The sequence below is a fragment of the Lipotes vexillifer genome, unplaced genomic scaffold, assembly GCF_000442215.2.
Source record: "Lipotes vexillifer unplaced genomic scaffold, Lipotes_vexillifer_v1.1 scaffold937, whole genome shotgun sequence".
Taxonomy (NCBI): domain Eukaryota; kingdom Metazoa; phylum Chordata; class Mammalia; order Artiodactyla; family Lipotidae; genus Lipotes; species Lipotes vexillifer.
Window position 1 is genome coordinate 830,748 of NW_006795975.1, and position 21,068 is coordinate 851,815.

Consider the following 21,068-nt stretch of genomic DNA (forward strand, 5'->3'; position numbering starts at 1 on the left):
GGCTGTCTTTTGGTCTTGTTTATGGTTTCCTTTGCTGTGCAAAAGCTTTGAAGTTTCATTAGGTCCCATTTGTTTATTTTTGTTTTTATCTCCATTACTCTAGGAGATGGGTCAAGAAGGATCTTGCTGTGATTTATGTCATAGAGTGTTCTGCCTATGTTTTCCTCTAAGAGTTTGATAGTTTCTGGCCTTACATTTAGGTCTTTAATCCATTTTGAGCTTATTTTTGTGTATGGTGTTAGGGAGTGATCTAATCTCATACTTTTACATGTACCTGTCCAATTTTCCCAGCACCACTTATTGAAGAGGCTGTCCTTTCTCCACTGTATATTCCTGCCACCTTTATCAAAGATAAGGTGACCATATGTGCATGGGTTTATCTCTGGGCTTTCTATCCTATTCCATTGATCTATCTTTCTGTTTTTGTGCCAGTACCATACTGTCTTGATTACTGTAGCTTTGTAGTATAGTCTGAAGTCAGGCAGCCTGATTCCTCCAGCTCCATTTTTTGTTCTCAAGATTGCTTTGGCTATTCGGGGTCTTTTGTGTTTCCATACAAATTGTGAAATTTTTTGTTCTAGTTCTGTGAAAAATGCCAGTGGTAGTTTGATAGGGATTGCATTGAATCTATAGATTGCTTTGGGTAGTAGAGTCATTTTCACAATGTTGATTCTTCCAATCCAAGAACATGGTATATCTCTCCATCTGTTTGTATCATCTTTAATTTCTTTCATCAGTGTCTTATAATTTTCTGCATACAGGTCTTTTGTCTCCTTAGGTAGGTTTATTCCTAGATATTTTATTCTTTTTGTTGCAATGGTAAATGGGAGTGTTTTCTTGATTTCACTTTCAGATTTTTCATCATTAGTGTATAGGAATGCCAGAGATTTCTGTGCATTAATTTTGTATCCTGCAACTTTACCAAATTCATTGATTAGCTCTAGTTGTTTTCTGGTGGCATCTTTAGGATTCTCTATGCATAGTATCATGTCGTCTGCAAACAGTGACAGCTTTACTTCTCCTTTTCCAATTTGGATTCCTTTTATTTCCTTTTCTTCTCTGATTGCTGTGGCTAAAACTTCCAAAACTATGTTGAATAAGAGTGGTCAGAGTGGTCAACCTTGTCTTTTTCCTGATCTTAGTGGAAATGCTTTCAGTTTTTTACTATTGAGGACGATGTTGGCTGTGGGTTTGTCATATATGGCCTTTATTATGTTGAGGAAAGTTCGTTGAGGACAGTGTTGACTGTGGGTTTGTCATATATGGCCTTTTATTATGTTGAGGTAAGTTCCGTCTATACGTACTTTCTGGAGGGTTTTTATCATAAATGGGGGTTGAATTTTGTCGAAGTCTTTCTCTGCATCTATTGAGATGATGATATGGTTTTTCTCCTTCAGTTTGTTAATATGGTGTATCATATGTTTTGCATATATTGAAGAATCCTTGCACTACTGAAATAAACCCCACTTGATCATGGTGTATGATCCTTTTAATGTGCTGTTGGATTCTGTTTGCTAGCATTTTGTTGAGGATTTTTGCATCTATATTCCTCAGTGATATTGGCCTGTAGTTTTCTTTCTTTGTGATATCCTTGTCTGTTTTTGGTATCAAGGTGATGGTGGCCTCGTAGAATGAGTTTGGGAGTGTTCCTCTTGTGACATCTTTGTCTGATTTTGGTATCAGGCTGATGGTGGCCTTGTAGAATGAGTTTGGGGCTCTAGGCATGTGGGCTTCAGTAGTTTCAGCACGTGGGCTCAGTAGTTGTGGCTCACAGGCTCTAGAGTGCAGGCTCAGTAGTTGTGGCACACGATAGAATTCGCCTGTGAAGCCATCTGGTCCTGGGCTTTTATTTGTTGGAAGATGTTTAGTCACATTTTCAGTTTCAGTGCTTGTGATTGGTCAGTTCCTATTTTCTCTTTCTTCTGGTTCAGTCTCAGAAGCTTGTGCATTTCGAAGAATGTGTCCATTTCTTCCAGGTTGTCCATTTTTACTGGGAGTTAATTTATTGTCAAGCGACACTACCTGGCGGGGATTCCTACTCATTCCCTCCCTCAGCAGGCCCCCCTACGCATGGTTACTTTGAGTTTGTCTAACAGACCATATTCACTTCGGCCCCTGGTCTCTGCACATTTTCCTTCTACTTGCACCTAACCTGCCTTTACCCCTCTCACATTTTCAGTGGAAATGTCACCTCCTCAGAGAGGTGTATTTAGCTGTCTCCTGTCTCTCGCATTAGCTGAGTGAGTCAGGAGGGTAGGAACCATGTCCGTTTTGTGTACCCCTCTATACCCAGGGTTTAGCCCTATGCCTGAGATGTAGTTAGAACTCAATCGGTACACAGTCTTGAGGAAACATAGGGGAATCTCTGTGGAATGTTTCTTCAGGTGTGAAGAGCTACTTTATAATTTACATTTAAAAATCTCCAGTGCTTAATGATTGCACAGGCATTCAGTCTCTTGATGAAACAGTATCAATATACTTTTTAGAAAAACTTTTAATTCTATATTGGAATATAGTTGATTAACGATATTGTGTTAGTTTCCGGTGTACAGCAAAGGGATTTTGAAAGAGAGCCCTTCTCCTGAAGCTATAAATACAAATATAGCAGCACTAATTTTAAGGAAACACTTCAGTATCTGGCAAGTCTATAGACCACAGCAGAGTTTGCACAAATGTTAGCAAATCACTGCTTCTAAAAATGTCATAACGGGAGTCAGAGATTTGTCAAGCAAGGTTAGTATTAATGTTATTCTTCTCTTAAATAAAATATAGGTCTGTCAAGACAAATAATATTTTAAGTTAAAATATCATCAAATATCCACCTTTGTTTTGTGCAGTTTCCACAACTTTAGCCGGTTGTGTCGTTACTAATTTTCTTACTGAATTTTTTAATCAACACACTTTTAAAAATCTTAAGTAAATACATTTATTACACACGAATAAAAAAATTGAGAGCTGCCTGCAACATTTTGCTGCTGACAGCTGACATATTTTGAGAAACATGAGCTTGACTTGCTGGTCCCTGCAGAAGATAGGGTTTGGTTACGTAGCATACATGCTATTAAGGTTGCCAAGGACAGAACACACCTCATATTCAGCTTTAGTTGTAGAGTATAATCAGTACCACAGTAGAATTAGAATTATTCAGATGGGGCACACATAGCTTTGAAATTTAAAGAAAAATAATTTTTTTACCAAATTCCTGTATACACTAATGGAAGTAAGATGTGTATAATTTTAAAGTAAACTGTGGTATTCTTTTACTCCTCATTTGTGGTTAGCTTTGAGTATATTCTGCTTACTGACTAAATTTCCTTTTTAGATAGGTATATAAACATCATGTGCCTGAGCTCACTTTGTGTTCTTATTTTAAGAAACTTGTGCGGTTCCTGTTCTGCTTTTAAATACCTCTCAGCTGTAGCCATAAATCTCACATTATAGCAGATTAAGAAAATATCATGGGGGAATAACTAACTTTACGACGCCAAAAATAGGTGTTGGGAGTTGGTAATGACTACTGTGTCCTCATTAGCATAAATGTAGTTATATATATGTAGTTGTTTCTAGGTACACGTACAAGAGATAGGTAAAAGTTGTTGAAAACTTGAGATTTCAGATATCGCTATTAAGATGAAAAAAACAAATGATATTTATTAAGCTATTTATTAAGCTCTAATTATATACCAGGCACTATGCTAAACACTTTATCTGTTATTTCATTTAATTGTCTCAAAAGCCAGAAGGGAGATAAGGAACGGCCAGTAAGTTGGGCAGGTGAAATTGACATACACCTGTTGTATTCCAGAGCCCGAGCTCTGTACACTTTCAATTTCAGATTCTGAAAACCATCTTTCACCAAGTCCTCCCAGTATTCCGCATAATGGCAAGGATCTAATAGATAAATTGACTACTGACTGATCTAGTAGATGTGGAAAACATCCTCCTGGTTTCCTTCACATCAAGGCTTTTGCACATCCTTCAAACTCTGGTCTCCTAAAGGTAGAAATAATATTGGTCTCACTGTGAAAATAATCAGGCAACAGTTAGTACCATAAACTATCACTAATGATTACCTAAAATTACACGATAGCGAGCAAAGTCACATAGTAACATACTTTGGATGCCAGCTGAAGCATACATACACAGCTACTGGTGCTTCCGGTGTGCTTGCTAAGTGCAACGATGTTATCATTCCAGGCACATGGGCACCAGGGCCTAGCTGATGGAGTGCAGTGCAAATCACATCAAGGTCAGGGGTTTGATTTCCTTATAGGCTAGTTAGCTGCCCACCATCAGACACAGAGCATGGGCTCAGTGCCAGCCGGTTGCATGGTATGTTTGGGTGGATATAGTAATTAGAGAAAAGCGTGACTAACATCCACATCGAGGAGAGATGCCTGAGCCTGAAGCTAATAAGAATCCACATAAAATGTCTAAAATAGACTGGCTACAGGAAAGTTTTTCAGAAGCATCACAATCTGTCTTGCGATGTAAAGGACAAGTATCTCAATGCATATTGTTAGGTAGCAGCCCACCTGAAATTTATCCATTGGAAGAAATCTACAAATGTGTGGGTGTTATGACAGAGGACATGCACAATACATACATTTAATTTATATAAGTTCTTTTTATATAAATACTTTATATTACAATACTGTAAGTAAATTACTTTTGGATTATATATTCCTTATTGTATCATGTTTTACTAAACATTATATATATTTTACTGAATATTGTTTTAAGAAACCCACTTATACTCTAACTTGTAGGCTGTTTATGGAATTTTTAAGAGTACGCTGATTATATATAATTTTTGCCCTATGCATTAACTTTAGAAGCAACCTACAAGTAAGCGGTGACTCTAGAGCACAAAAGTAGAGAGAGAGATGTTGTAATAACAACCAGAGTAAGAAGGGGCTTTTCGTGGATCTGGATATGTTATAGTTTAAAAACATTTGCAGACTGTCTGAAACATATCCAAGAGCAAAGATGCCCTAATTATAGACATGTGGTCACGGTTCTTTATACAAAAACATGCGGAGAAAAGGGAAAGGTAATTTATTAACCAATAATGGCTTGAGAGACATGTATTACTTTAAAATGCATCCACCAAAAATCCATTTGCTGTGTAATTTGGCTTCCTAACTTTCAGAGTCTACGTAGCAGAAAGAAGGAGGCTTCCTCTCTACATTGAGCCCCTGCAGGTCACTCAGGCAGTAACTGTCATCTGACTTGTGTGTGTCCTTGTCCAAGACCTCGCACCAGGTTATGAACCTGTTAAAAGACCAAGTGCTTTTCACCTCTGTATTCACTGTGGTGCCTCAGCTGAGAGTAGCGGGAACTCAGAAACATCAGATGAATTTTTCTGGTTCTTGGATCAGGTCGCTTTCTCATGGCAAATTAAAAAGTGATTTACTCGTCTGTAAATCAATCTCTTGTGAGTTTGGTTAGCACAAATTAATTTCCCGGAGTTTGATTCCCTTGGGTGAAGTGATAAAATTAGATTTCAGTGGAATGTACATAGATCAGGAGGGTACAGGGGACAAAGTTTCTAATAAATTCCTGTAAATGAACGGTATGTTTCTCCAGTGCATATCAATGGGATGTCATGATAAGCCAACCCTCTTTCTGTGCCACATCCTCTGATGTTTTTTCCCATTTCATGATGTTCAAGTAGGAATAAGCGTGTAGATTTCTTTTTATTTTTGCCCTTTATTGTTATAGAAAGACATAACTCTCCACTTCTTGAATGGTTTTAAAGATATATAAATATATTAAAGGAAGAAACTATAATCTCTTTATAGAATCTAGAGGTTTAAACAATTAGAACGATAAACGGACAAACATAATAATTTTATTTAGCAATCCCTAAAGGCAAGAGGCAGCAAGTTCCATCTTGAAAGTCCCAGCAAATCTGTGATCAGTATCCTGTGGCTGTAGTTAGCAGTCTGGTGTTTTGAGAAGGAAAATAATGGTTTTTAACTGGCTCATTTCTGAGTTACATCCTGAAAGGAGAGCAGTGAACTTAGAGCCAATATTAACAGGTGATAATTAAATTATGGGTTCTGCATGCTTAATGTCCTAGACTAAGGCAAGATGAGACAACTGAGGCCATTAACCTTAATAATTAGAATCGGTATCTCTCTTAAGTAGTATTTTTATAGCACATTAACAATGGTTGATTAGTATTAAATCAGAAAACAAACTGTTTTCTTACTAAAGCATGTTTTACTAATGCAGATTCATACCTGTACGTTTAAATGTGCAGTATAATTTATAGGAGGCAATGTCTTTTACAAAGGTAAAAAGAAAGATAAATGTAAAACGTTTGTCAAATTTTAAAGTCAGTATCTCTTGACGGCCCATGGTTGGCTACCTTTAATTATAAAGAACTGGGAACAAGAAAAATTTAAACATTTAATTTTATTGTTAAAGCTGAAAAATTCCCAATTGAAATGTTTATTCTTTTATGAAGATTTTATGCCATCTGACTTAATGTTTTAAATACTAGGTGGTTATTCCACATTAATTATATAGCAGTGCTGTAGGCATCATGTGCAAATTACATCATAGTAATGACAGTCCTCTTTCCAAAGAGTTTTTAGTTTTGTTTTTAAGAACATTTAATGAACATTTGCATTTGTAATACTTTCAAGCATAACTGTTACCACATTGATTTTGAAATACTTAATGTCATTTGCTTATATTTGGGGTTTTTGTTAAACAATCCCAACCTCCCCTGAGAGGTCCATTTTGTTATGACTCGAGTGAACATATAATTTATCTGCCAAACTTTTGGGGAGTGAAAGGGGATGCTGTTATTAAAAACAAATATGCCAGGACAACAGGTGTAAACCAGGATCTATATCACCCAGTGCAGTAGTAGGCTATTACAATATTATAGTAGAATAGTCCCTGAATTATTGTACTCCCTAATCACCAAATGCATCTGTGGAGAAATGCTTTCAGGATCCCTGCTTGGGATAACTGGAATGCATGTTTCCCTGAGATCTGGGTCTCCCTCACCTCCAAGTCACTGGACGTGTTTCTGTTGTTGTTTTCACTTTGGTGCCTGGTGCCCAGCACATGAAGATGAAACGAGTGGAAGCTCAGGCCCCAGACTAGGAGAGGAATGTGCTGGAATTGTGCAAAGGCGGGGCGGGGTCGGAAATGAAGGGAATTGGCGGGCTGAGGACAGGGAAGCTGGGCTCTCGTTCATGTTTAAACTCCAAGGGAGAGTCTCTTATGGGATTGCAAGAATTTGAGCCATTTCCGCCAATCTGGTGTTTTACTCAGTACCCGCTCAGAGAAAGACAACGGCCATTCGTAAGATACTGCCGATAAGGGATTAATACCCGACACATACAAACAGCTCACACAGAGCTCAACGTCAGAAAAACAAACAACCTGATTAACAAATAGGCAGAAGAACTTAACAGACATTTTTCCAAAGAAGAAATGCAGGTGGTCAACAGGCCATATGAAAAGATGCTCTGCATCCTTAATCACCAGGGAGATGCAAATCAAAGCCACAAGGAGATATCACCTCACAGCTGTCAGAATGACTGTTATCAAAAAGAACACAAATAAATGTTGGTGAGATTGTGGAGAAAAAAGAACCCTTGTGCACTGTTGGTGGGAATGTAAATTGGTGCAGCCACTATGGAAAACGATATGGAGGTTCCTCAGAAGAATTACCATGTGATCCAGCAATACCAGTCTTGGGCATATACCCTGACAAAACTGTAATACAAAAAGTTACATGCACCCCTTTGTTCATTGCAGCACTGTTCACAATAGCCAAGACCTGGAAGCAACCTAAATGTCCACTGACAGATGAATAGATGAAGAAGATGTGGTACATATATACAATGGAATACTACTCAGCCATGAAAAAGAATGAAATGATGCCATTTGCAGCAACATGGATGGGCCTAGAGATTATCATACTAAGTGAAGTGAGTCAGAAAGACAAATACTGTGTGATATCACTTATATGTGGGATCTAAAAAAATACCACAAGCTAGTGAATACAATAAAAAAGAATCAGACTTACAGAGAACAGAGAACAAACCAGTGATTACCAGCAGGGGGAGAGAGAAGTGGGAAGGGGTAATATAGCAATGGGGAGTAAGAGGTACAAATCATTAGATATAAAATAAGCTACAAGGATATATACAACACGGAATATAACCAATATTTTATAATAACTGTAAATGGAGCATAACCTTTAAAAATTGTGAATCACTATATGGTATACCAGCAACTTATATAATATTGTGCATCAACTATACGTCAGTAAAAATAAATAAATAAATAAATAAAGTTAAAAGAAAAGAGAGAGACCATTCGTAAGAGTGGTGAATGTTTAAGTTCACCAGGCTTCTGGAGGGGGGAAGGGACGGATCTGGGGTTTCAGCACCGCCCTCTGCAGTTCACCTGTTCTCCCCCATTCTGCTGCTGGGAGACTGTGTTTTGAGTCAGCAGGGGTCACCATTGATAAGATTGAAGGGACAAGGAAAGGGGGCAGGTCAGGCAAGAGGGGAAGGAGAGGGAATTGGGAGAACAGTAGTGGATTTGGCCCCAAGCACAACAGGTTCTAGAATTTTAAAGTTGGGGAGAGAGAGGAAGTGCTTCGGCTGAGAAGCCTGTGTGCGTGGCAAGCTGCAGGTAGGACAGTCACAGAGATGCCCCTCTCTCTGGACATATAACCTATAATTAATCTATACCTGTCTGAGTCATAACGTATTTTAGACAGGTCTGTAATCTTCTCAGAAAAATAACAGCATGAGTAGACTTGCTCAATTTTTCTCCTGTTCCAGTGATTTCACAGCAATACCTCTTTGCTCCCAGAAAAAAAGAAAGGTCTTGTAGCTCCACATTATCTTTAAATATGCTTTTATTGTGTGCTTATCTACATTACGGTCGTTCAGTGTACAGACCCCATGGTGCATGCACGATCTTTAAAATGGGGGAAACCATGTAAGGAAGTTAAATTAGGGAAAAAAAGAAATAATAGCAAGGTTAAATTGAGTGCTGTTAACCCCCTGCTGGCACCAGCTAATAGTGCAGAAGCAACAGTGGGAATCTGAAACAGAGGTTAGTGTTGGGAAATTTCAGCTCATGACAGTTATAAATGAAATATATTGGCTAGTTTTTCTTCCTAGGGTACCCCTTTAAAGAAGAGTTCAAAGATGATACTCAGTGTATATCCAGTAGCAGTAATAAAAACTAAAATAATATCTTAGTCTGAAGTACCCATTAGAATTCAGGTGAGTTCCCCACCCCCACCCCCCGCCTTTAAAAAAGTAAGATGTAACTTACATAGAGCAAAATGTGTAGACGTTAAGTTTTATTTATACATCATACAGCTCAGTGACTTTTAAGATAGGAATAAACCCAGGTCATCAGCAATCACATCAAAGTTCTGAACATTATCACCATGCCAGAAAGTTCCCTCATTCCTCTCAAAATCATGTCTGTTATTATTCAGAAGTTTGATCCTCTAGTTATTCTCAATTCGCCTCCAGTTCTATGTGAACGACCATATCAGTTTCACAGTCACAGGCTTGTTGCCTGTAGTTGCAACAAGCAATTGCCTTCTCTCCCCAGTGTGTTTCCGGGACACTTCGCTTCTGCTGTTGGCCTTATGCTCTCATATCCAGTTAAATGGAAAACAGCTCTTAGTTTATGGATAAGTAGGTAATTCAATAACAGTGACATAGTTGCCTTATCAGAAAACTTGCTACTTTGAGAATATGGGTAATTGAGAAAATCTGAGAATAAATCAGTGACATTGAATGACAAATATAAAATATCCATAATACTGTATGTAGTAGGGTATAGGTATTTAACATCTTAAAACACCATTCATTAAAAATATGTTCATAACTGGTTGTAGATTTCATCACAGAAAAAGTGCTAGCCACACTCTAATTTAATAACTAGTACATCTTTTGAAAACTTAAAATTTTATAAGCAGTAGCCACATTGATTCTTCTTTTCTGCTTTCACTTCTCTCTTCCCTTTTTATGAGAAAGTTACACTCAGGAAGTTTTTGTTTGCCTGTGCATCTTCCTCCTGGCATCTTCCACTGGAGGTGTTCTTTGGTTGTCTTCACCTCTTTTTCTTCCCATTTCCAGAACTCAGCAACATCTTTTTTCTCTATATTCAAATGAATCCAGTAGTTCCACCTCCACCACTGGTGGAGCTTAGGATTTCCTCATTTTACAACCCCGGTCCTTAAATATCAAAATGCCGTTCTCACAGCTCCTTGTTTTCTCACCATATCACAGAGCACACCTATCCATTCTTCCTTTCACGCCCTTCCTATGAAAATATAGTAACCATTTATTTAGAAAGCTTTTAACTATCATGAATTTGATTCTATCCTATTTCCTGGAATACTTTATATAGAAAGGCTACATATAAAAAAACAGGGCATTCTGTTCCTAGATTCCCGTGTGGGGTTTACTTTGTTTTAAATTTAGTCAGTGCTTCTTTAATCATCTAAGTGAACACTCTTGTCTATAGCCAATCCATTTCCACATTTTGTGTGTTGATGATTAGCTGCTGGGCAGTAGGGCCAGGTGCCCACTGCCCTCAGGGTAAGCACAGCCTCACTGGAGTGAGTGCCACAGGAAAGGCCTTGACAGCGATTCAGGACAGGGACAAACTTAGGACAAAGACAGGAAAGGAAACCTGGCAGGAAAGTAATATAGAACTGAGAAAAGACAAAAAGTTGTACAAGGAATGTAGACAGGTTAAGAGAAAAAATTAACGATGCAGGGTCATTAGGTTCACTGCAACAAAGCAAAAGCAAAGCAAAACAAACCCTGCTTTTTGAAAACTGAGAATAGAATTACCATATGATCCAGCAGTCCCATTCCTGGGCATATATCCAGAAAAAACTATAATTCGAAAAGATACATGCACCGCTATGTTCATAGCAGCACCATTCACAGTAGGCAAGACATGGAAGCAACCAAAATGTCCATCAATAGATGAATGGATAAAGAAGATGTGGTACATGTATACAACGGAATACTACCTAGCCATAAAAAAGGAATGAGATAATGCCATTTGCAGCCACATGGATGGACCTAGAGATTATCATACTAAGTGAAGTAAGTCAGACAAAGACAAATACTATATGATATCACTTATATGTAGAATCTAAAATATGACACAAATGAACCTATCTATGAAACTGAAACTGAATCACGGACATAGAGAACAGACGTGGTTGCCAGGGGTGGGGGGTTGGGGGAGGGATGGAGTGGGAGGTTGGGATTAGCAGACGCAAACTGTTACGTAAAGAATGGATAAACAACAAGGTCCTACTGTATAGCACAGGGAACTATATTCAATATCCTGTGATAAACCATAGTGAAAAGAATATGAAAAGGAATGTATATATATACGTATATATATATATAGGTATAATTGAATCACTTTGCTGTAGAGCAGAAATTAACACAACACTGTGAATCATCTATACTTCAACAAAGAATTTTAAAAATTAAAAGTAAAAAAACCCCTGCTTTTGGTTAAAAAAAAAAAAGATGGGGAAACAAAACATGGAAGAGAGCAGAAACGCGTTCTGGGGACTGAGTTGATAGAGCTTTTGAGAAATTTTCACAGGTCTAAAAGAGTAATTCACAATGGAAAGAGCTTGTATTTTTCACTTCCTACATGAGGCTATTAGTATCTAAAGAGGCAGCAGATATAAAATATCTAAGAGATTTGGGAGGATTGTTTTCCTCATTAAACTTTGTTTTAATGGGTCTCAAAATTTTATGACAGGTTTTTGGTCAGGTTGTTTCCGTTAGAAAGTACTGATTTAAAAAAGTAATAACTTAAAACCGCCACATTCACAAACAAATGGTCCACAAAACACTCTCCTTTCCTTCTGAAAGCTTAATGATGAACTGTAATCATTAACCACTCTTTTACTGTTAAACTTAAATGGCCAGTTGAGAGAAACACAGCTCTGAGACCATTCTTCCACCACTGATTAAGACTAGGGTAGCAAGTATTAGGGGTAATGTTCACTTAGCCTTCTGAGCTTTCTGGGCAGACTCGGTGACCTTGCCAGCTCCAGCTGCCTTCTTGTCCACTGCTTTGATGACACCCACAGCAACTGTTTGTCACATGTTACGGACAGCAAAATGACCCAGAGGAGGGTATTTAGAGAAGCTGTCAGCACACTTGGGCGTGCCAGGGACCATGTCAACCATAGCAGCATCACCAGATTTCCAGGATTTAGGGCCATCTTCCAGCTTCTTCCCTGAACGGCGATCAGGCTTCACTTCAGCTCAGTACACTTGCAAGCGGGGTGAGCTGTGTGACAGTCGTGCACAGATGCATGGCCAGCACTGATTTGCCCTGCATGGCTCAGGATAATTCCCTGAGCCGTGAAGCCACCTGCTTCCATTGGTGGGTTCTTTTGCTCTTAACAGCCATGGTGCTGTTGCCGGGATGAACATCTTTGCCAGCCAAGTTCTTGACATTGAAGCCCACGTTGTCCCCAGGAAGAGCTTCACCCAAAGCTTCATGGTGCATTTCAGCAGACTTTGTTTCAGTTGCAAGGTTGGCTGGAGCAAAGGTGGCCACCACGCTGGATTTGAAAACACAAGCCTCCATGGGGAGAGTACCACCTTTGCCACCAATTTTGTAGACGTCCTGGAGGGGCAGACACAGGGCGTGTCAGTTGGATGTGTTGGTGACAGGATGCAGTCTGGAGCTTCAAGGATTGTGGTTCCACTGGCATTCCTATCCTTACCGGTGAGTTCCCATCCCTTGAACCAAGGCGTGTTAGCAGTTGGCTCTAGCATGTTGTCACCATTCCAGTCAGAATTTGGCACAAATGCTGCTGTGTCAGGGTTGGAGCCTGTTTTCTTAATGTAGGTGCTGACTTCCTTAATGATTTCCTTGTTTCTCTTCTGGCTGCAGGGTGGCTCAGTGGAATCCATTTTGTTAACACTAACAGCTAGTTGTTTCATACCCAGTGTGTGAGCCAGAGGAGCATGTTCACAGGTCTGCCCGTTCACCAGTGCCTGCGTCAGCAATCAGAACAGCACAGTCAGCCTGAGATGTGCCTGCTGTCATGTTTTCGATAGTCCCTGTGTCCTGAGGCATCAGTGATGGTCACATCACACTTGCTGCTCTTGCATTTCCACAGGGAGATATCGGTGGTCATGCTACACTCGTATTCAGCTCTCAGTGTATCCAAGACCCAAGCATACCTGAAAGAGACCTTTCCCATCTCCAGCAGCCTGGTTCTCAAAATTTTCAATGGTTCTTTCGTCAGTCCCATCACATTTGTAGATCAGATGGCCAGTGGTGGTAGATTTGCCCAAATCTGTGTGTCCAGTGAAGATGTTGATAGGAGTTTTTTTCTTTCCCATTTTGGCTTAGATTTGTAGTGGTTTCTTATGACACCTGTTGTGGCAGTAAACCTCTTGCAAAAAAGTGAAAGGATTTTCTTTACGGTGATATAAAGTTAACCTAAAATTAATCTGAAATTCCCAGTGTAGAAGGTTGATTTAGGGATTAGGGGCCGAAATAAATACGACTGTAGCTGCAATTACACTAACTAGGCTAGAATTGCAAAAGATCAGTCCTCACGCTTTTGAAAAAGATCACCGGATGCAATGAAAGTGGAATTTCTCCCTTCTGTACGTTGCTACCCAAGTAGGCAGCACAAGGGACCTTAATGCCTGCCTCTAATGCAAGACAGACTGCATTCAGAGCAGAAAACCAGACCTGATGGCTGGATGGCTGGCTTCAGCATGGAAGTTCCCACATTTCTAAGGGCATATGCCAAAAGTAGGCTTAATGCCTCAGCAGGTTTGGTAGCTCATGGTGCTGGAGAAACAACTGTAGCGCTAGTCTCTGGGGACATGTTATACCAAAACTAAGATGGTATGCACGTGAACCGATAATTCACAGGAATCTGACAGCTTTCAAGAGTGTAATCCCATTATTTTTCTTAGGAGAGAATGTAAGAAACCATAAGATCTCAGCCTGAAAGCTCAGTGACACCTTATGGCTCTATCTGTGAAATGTATCATTGTTTGGTTATTCATGCTAGAGGACAACAGTTTTTTTTAAAAACCAAGGGAATAAAGCAATAACTTCTGAAGTTTTACTCATCTTAAGAGGCATTTTTCTAGGAGTGCCGTTATTCCTGGCACCACAGAGTTCTGTGTGCCTGACCTAACAGGCTAATTTTAGACTCCTTCCTCCCCTACTGTTTGATGTTGAAGAGTCTTTTTTTTTAAACAATAAAAACAGCATCTTTGACCAAAGGCCATGATCAAAGCTGCTCTTTGAATGCGAAATAAAACTTTCAAACAACTGAAAATTCACCATCTCAAATTCCAGATTCTGCAGTTATAAAAGAGTAAAATATCTGTATTTCCTCCTTCAACTCATGAATATATCAAAGCTGAATCTTCTAATTCTAGAGTAGTGGGTTATAGAAAAATACACATTGTAAAATAACTGCAACTCCAATGGCAATCACAAGTTCCATTAAATAGACACTTTTATAATAATAAGCTGTTAGTATTAGATTTACTTCATGAGGTCAGGTAGTTTTTTAAAACACTACTATATTTTATGAGGTTTGTTTGAGAAAGCTAATTTCATTAATTCCACATCTTTCCTTCCCTTTTGAATCTTGAATCGGCTGAGACAGGGGTATGTATTTGCGGAATCTCTCTCAATAACAAACAGAAGCAAGAAATATTTTTACCAGTTTCTTAGTAGACAAAATATATAAAAATCTAGAAATGTATTCCTACAGCTGTGGGCTGATCACGTTTTTATGAATTTCATATTATGTGCACCAAAAACGGTATTCAAACTGAAGTGGATGCTTCTTTACACCAAGGAAAGACATTGTAGTGCAGAGCACAAACGTGAGAACTAGAATGGCTTGTCTTAAACTGTTACGACACTCCCCACCCGTGTGAATTTCCTCAGTTCCCTCCTCCATGAAGTCAGGATGACTGACACTAACCTTGCTGGGTTGTGGGAAGGATTACTCTATATCCTGCCATGTAGAGCGCCTGCGCAGAGTAGGAGCTTCACAAACGTCAGCTGTCACCACCGTCATCATCTTTTTTCACCATCTAGCTGGTTTCTGTGTTAGGATTATCATTTTTATAAAGTGAGTTCCATACATAATGATATAAATAATTAAAAGAGATTAAATGAAATGTTCTGTTAGGTGTTAAGAAATATACCATACCAGTTCCTACAATTAAAAAATACGAAAAAATACATAGGGAAACAAAAGCCATGACAAAATGAAAATACTAATGAAGTGACCACTGACAAAATTAGTCCTAACACAAACTTTATTTCTGTTTAATACCAGTGTCTGTGTGCTCATCCTATCAAAGACTGGTTTCTCAACAAGTACAGGGCAAGTTCAGTTAGATTATAAAGTGAAACTGGAAATTATTCAGATTTCATGAAATGAATTAAAATGATGAAGAACTGCTGAGATCACATTCCAAGCCACCAATAAACGAGAAGGCCAACAAGGATGACAACAGAATAGTTCTAACGAGTGACTTGACTGTCAGAGGACTGGGAGAGGCCCTTGGAAAAATTGATGAAGCACCTTAATATTTTTTGTAAAAATGATGTGTTTATTATACTTTAAAAACCAAATATGCAGTAAAAAAAATCTAATAATGTGTTGTCGGGCGTACAAAAAATCACGCCAGTAAAACACTCAATTCTCACTATCCTTCTAATTAGAACACTGTTTCAGTTATAGTAGAGATTTTCTTAACTGAGTTAAAATCAGGTTACTTTTCTGTTCTTTGGTTTATTCTTTCACAATTTATTTTATCCTAGTTTTCAGTGATTGCACCTTAAGGAGCCTTTTCATGGAATTCTCCTCAGAATAAGTATCTACTATATGAAATAAAAGTTTGTATAAAAATTACTAAAATTTTAAATTACATAAAGTGATGCAGATGGTTCTCTGTATTACCCTTGCCTAACGCTCAAATAGATGACTTTATATAAAGTGGTTCTGTGGTTATAGTATAAAGAATATCCAACCATATCTTCAATTTCTTCTGAGGAGTTCAAGTTGCTTCCTAACAAAATGTACCAATTGACCCATCTAGAGCCTGAAATAACTCTTAATTTTATTTTTCTTCTCTAGCAAAGACTAACACACTACAATCCCAGAGGAATGACCACGGTAAATCCCAGGCTAGTAATCTTTCCAAATACAGTTACACCTCATTTATCCGACACCACTGGAGAATGCAGTATTAACTGGAAAATCCACCATGATTCTGAAGCTGGTCTTGACCACTTCCTCAGGAAGACTCTTCATTATTCTTTCTTCTGTGCTCCTTAGTAGTATCTAGAACACACCCGATAACAATAATATTGTATTTGAATTATTTGCTTATGTGTTTATTGAACCGTTACATAGCAGACTCTTTGAGGACGAAGAACATGTTTTTTACTCATCTTTGTGTCCACAACACTGAGTACAGGTCTGGCGCACAGTAGAAAAGCAATTAATCTCTGCCACATAAGGAAGAGGGAGGTAGGGAGGAGGAGGGGCTCAGACTTTTTATTTTTTTTTAACAGAAGTCTTAACTGAGTTAAGACTCTCTCCTTTTTCCTAACAGAGTGAACTAAACATGCTTGTTAAACTTTTTTGGATGACAGCGGGCCGTAGTTGGGAACACTATCCCTCTGTGCTATAAGAAAGATGCTTTTCAGTGCTCTTCAGACTCCTAGGTTGATCTTTCCAGGAATTCATAACTGCGGCGGAATGAAGTGGGGATTCCCCTTGTAATTGGCAGGAGGAAAAGCCAGGTACCTAAGCATGTGAAACCAGCAACCTTAACCCGGAAGACAGTCCTGGACCCAAGTGAGGGCCTGACTCCATGGCAGCTCAGAGGTCTTCTCTGTATTCCCACGTTCAGAGTTTAGAGAGTTAGTTCATATGTAATTCCATTATCTGTGTTTCATAAAATTTCCCCTTCTACATACATTGGAATTCCAAATTTTCAAAGTGTTCTCAAGAGGCAAGTATAATTTTTGAATTAATTAAAATGCTTAATTATGTGAAAACCAAAAACATCTTAGTGCTCACTGAGAATTACACAAAGATAAAAGCGTGTCATTTTGCAGTGTCCGGAGAAGGGCAAAAATGAAAAGTTCTGTTTCTTAAATAGTAGTTTTTAACAGCTACAAATGTTTATTTTGTTGATCAAGGTCCATTTCAAATATGCTACCATTAAAGCAGTTTCCAGAGTCCACAGATAACAGTTACAAAGGTCAAGAGAAGTTATTTAGAAATTACTTGTCATTTAATTCCAAAAGGAGGGAATGACTAGATGGTGCTTTGTTTTCTCAGAGAAGGAACTTGAACAGTGGGCTACCACCAGCCCGCTCATGCCTGACTTAGGCCCGAGGAACCGAGGGGATCTCTCCAGGGTGCACGGCCAGGTTACGAGCCTACCTGTGTCTGTCCACACCCCCCAAGCCTGCCAGAATGGTGTTTCTCAAAGCAAGTACTTACACTTGAGCTGGCAGGACCAGTGCTCTGCCACTACCTGTAGCAACACCACGATCCTGAAACAGTGCAAGAAACGTGAGCAGAGACACAAAAGTAGTAATTTGTCCAGAGCCCGTGAAAAGCAGCAAAGCATGAGCTCTGAAAGAAATGTGAGGCTGACCATGCTGAATAGTTGAAAGAGGCTGAAGGCAGAGTGGGATCAGGTAGGGCTCCTTCACCATCAGTTCCTTTGTCCCTGGCACTCCCACCCCCTCCCAAAGCGCAGAAACAGCAAAGCAAAAGGAAGAGGACAAGCGCGAGGGTTCAGATTTTGCTTCTAAAATTTAGTGTCCTTGGGCAGTTTATTGACTATATCTGAGTCTCAGTTCTCACAGGGTTACAGTGGGATTGAATGAGATACTGTGTGTAACAGGCAGGGTATTGTGCCCAACATAGGCAAGCACTCGATCCAGGATGGTTTGTGGCACGTTAACTTAAAGCATATGATGTGTTTTTTTGCTTTTCTTAGAGACAAATGATTAGGCATTTAAAGACCTGTTTTCAGTTCCCTTGTGATATTCTGACAGCTACTTTGAAATAAAAGAGATAGATATAAACAAAATGAAAGTGATCTCGTAAGCAAGACATTGTCTTTAACCATATAATTTAATAAATCACTTTGTAATTTATAGTTATAGAACAAGTGTATCAATTTGATTCTGACAGACTCATGTCCTTAAAAAAATCCTAAAATACAAGTGTCAACTATTCAGTTTTTTACAAAGGTACTTACTGATACTGTCCATGGAGCGATCCAAAACTCATTTTCACCCCTTCTCTTATTTTTTTTTATTTTTTTATTTTTTTGCTGTTTGCGGGCCTCTCACTGTTGTGGCCTCTCCCGTTGCGGAGCACAGGCTCCGGACGCGCAGGCTCAGCGGCCATGGCTCACGGGCCCAGCCGCTCTGCGGCATGTGGGATCTTCCTGGACCGGGGCACGGACCCGTGTCCCCTGCATCGGCAGGCGGACCCTCAACCACTGCGCCACCAGGGAAGCCCCACACCCCTTCTTTTAAAGAGGTTTGTTATATAGAATATTTTATCACGACAAACGTATTAACATGTTTCTACACTAATTTCATTGGCAGAGCTTCGTGAATTTTATGACCCATGGTACAAAAACTTGTTAAAAAAATCTTACTGTTTATATTTTGCTCTAAGACGTTGATTCAGCAAGGCAGAATAACTACACTATTGTATACCGTATGGGCATTTTAACAGAGCTTTCTGTAAAAAACAGCTAGTAGCTAATTCAGAACCCCACAGAACAACAAAAGCCTTCCGGGAGTATATAAATATTTTTCCAGGTGGTCCTGCCATCAGTTTTGTGTCTCTTCTTGAAACAGATTTCTTTCTGTCTTTGAAGATGCAACAGTTTCAGAGGAGGACTTTCTACCTAAGTATAGGTGACATATGTTTAGGAATCAAGAGTCAGGCAGTGTTGCTAGAGCCATATCACCCCCCAGAGATAGAAACCTTTGGTGTCTCTAGTTCTTTTTCGTTCTCTCTCCATTCAGTATATTTATTTTCTGAAAATCGTCCCTGGTGATTGAGAGCACTCATGTAGAATTAATGGCTTTAATGGAAAGGCTATGCTCCCAGACCCCTCAGATCTCTTTGGAATGTAATTTCACATATACAATTAAAACATTAAAAAATCCTAAATCTGCCTGTTATAATGGGTATTATTGGGAATTGAAAAGGAATCAAATACTTAAATATTTTCTGTGGATATGCTTGCAGTCTCATTTGTGTGTGTGTATATACATATATACACACACATGTACACACTTTCCCGGGTACTGGCATTCTCAGGACTCAGTAAATGAAAGCTGGCCCTTTAGAGGAAGGAATTAAGTAAGTGATCAGCCAACAGGTGAGAAAAAAAGCACTTAGGATAACAAACACCGTTACAGTATCTTGCTTCTCAGAAGTCCGTATCAGGACATCAACTTTTCATTGCCCAAGCAAGGTGTGCTGATGACTTAGTATTTATCCATTCTGGTTCCCTATTCCTTCTGGTCCGTGGAAGGATTATGCTTTCCCCCTCCTTGCAGTTGAGCAAGACCGAGAGACAGTTTCTGGCCAATGGGGTTTGGGCCAGATGAAAGCCTTTAATTGCTAATTCGAGACTCTCCACTCTCTCCTTCCCTGCCATGGCAGTCATGGTAATAAGTTCAAAGCAGCCTGGATTTACTAAGCTACTGACATAGGAGTCATAGCCCAGGAGAATCACTCTGGTACACTGTCTCTATGTGCAGTGAGAAATAAACCCTTGTTCTGTTAATTACTGAAGTTTTGATGTTTGTTATGCAGCATAACTTAGCCTGTCCTGATTGATAACAAAGATTTAATGTTTGTTTTTCCTCGGAGGGCTAGTTCCGCAAGCTACTTGGAGTTTGTGTGAGGTTTACTGAAAAGGGGAGACGAGTCTCAGGCAAACATTTTACAGGGTAAAGGGTACTGCTGAGGAGTAGAGGAAAACTTTTAGGGGATATTCAAAACAAAGGTGAGGAGGTGAAGTCGAGGAATATACTTGGGTATAGGAAGAAATGAAATAATCCACAAAAGTAAATTCTGGAGAAGAGCTTTCCGGGAACATATGAAAGTGAAGAATTTGTCTACAGCCAGTGTCAGTCTGACATGAGGATGAAGTCTTGGCTCTAACCTCACATCCCTCTTTGACTTACCTAACAGCACTTAACCGCAGGCACAGTCTCTGCAGCTCTTGGGATTCATTTTTGAGCAAGCATGCAATATTTGTCTACTTCACAGCCAAGATTTCTTTGTTAACAGTGACTCTTGCTCTGTAGGTGGCTGTCTAGCTCAAGCCCTTGATCATCTGACTACGCTGGGTATATTCCGTCCTGTTTCTTTACCGTCTTCCTGGGTTCTGACTCACTGCTTTCGCCTGGTTCTAAGGACAGTCCAGAGACTACTTCTGCTGCTCAGAACTGGCAGCTTCACACGTGAAACAAAAACTTTAAGAGGTGGCAGAATATCTAACAATAAAATTCAGAAAGTCGTAGATCATTTACGTGAGAGCTAAAAAAAATTTCATGTAGCTGTAGAGGGTATGTGTATATTGCTTACACTGCTTTATATGGTTAGTAAACAGAGAGACATGAATGATATAGCATGATATTTTTTATCCTTTAAAGGTAATGTTGTAGAAAAAGGAGGAGTCATAGCATTAATCATTCAGTACAGGTTTTATAGATCAGGATTGTGACAGTATTATAGTTTGACGTTTTCTAGCATCAGAGGTCTAAATTGGCCAGTCCCAATCTAGGGTGTGCAAAAAAAGTAACTTTACTTTCTGAAGTGATCTCTTCCTAGTTCTCAGCTGCCATTCCCAACCATGGTATAAAACACACAACCTCGCCTTTTAAAAAGGTATCTCAGTATCTTCTCGCTTGACACACTTTTTTTTTTTTTTTTTTTTTTTTTTTTTTTCAGT

At 39.1% G+C, this 21,068-nt stretch overlaps 1 protein-coding gene and 1 pseudogene across 1 annotated transcript in view; one reads left to right on the plus strand and one right to left on the minus strand.

Annotated features, from left to right (window-relative positions):
• LOC103071535 (ubiquitin-conjugating enzyme E2 E2) overlaps positions 1-21,068 on the plus strand; it is a 357,534-nt gene that overhangs the window by 108,274 nt on the left and 228,192 nt on the right. The window lies entirely within an intron of this gene.
• On the minus strand, positions 12,051-13,409 carry LOC103071255 (elongation factor 1-alpha 1 pseudogene; annotated as a pseudogene).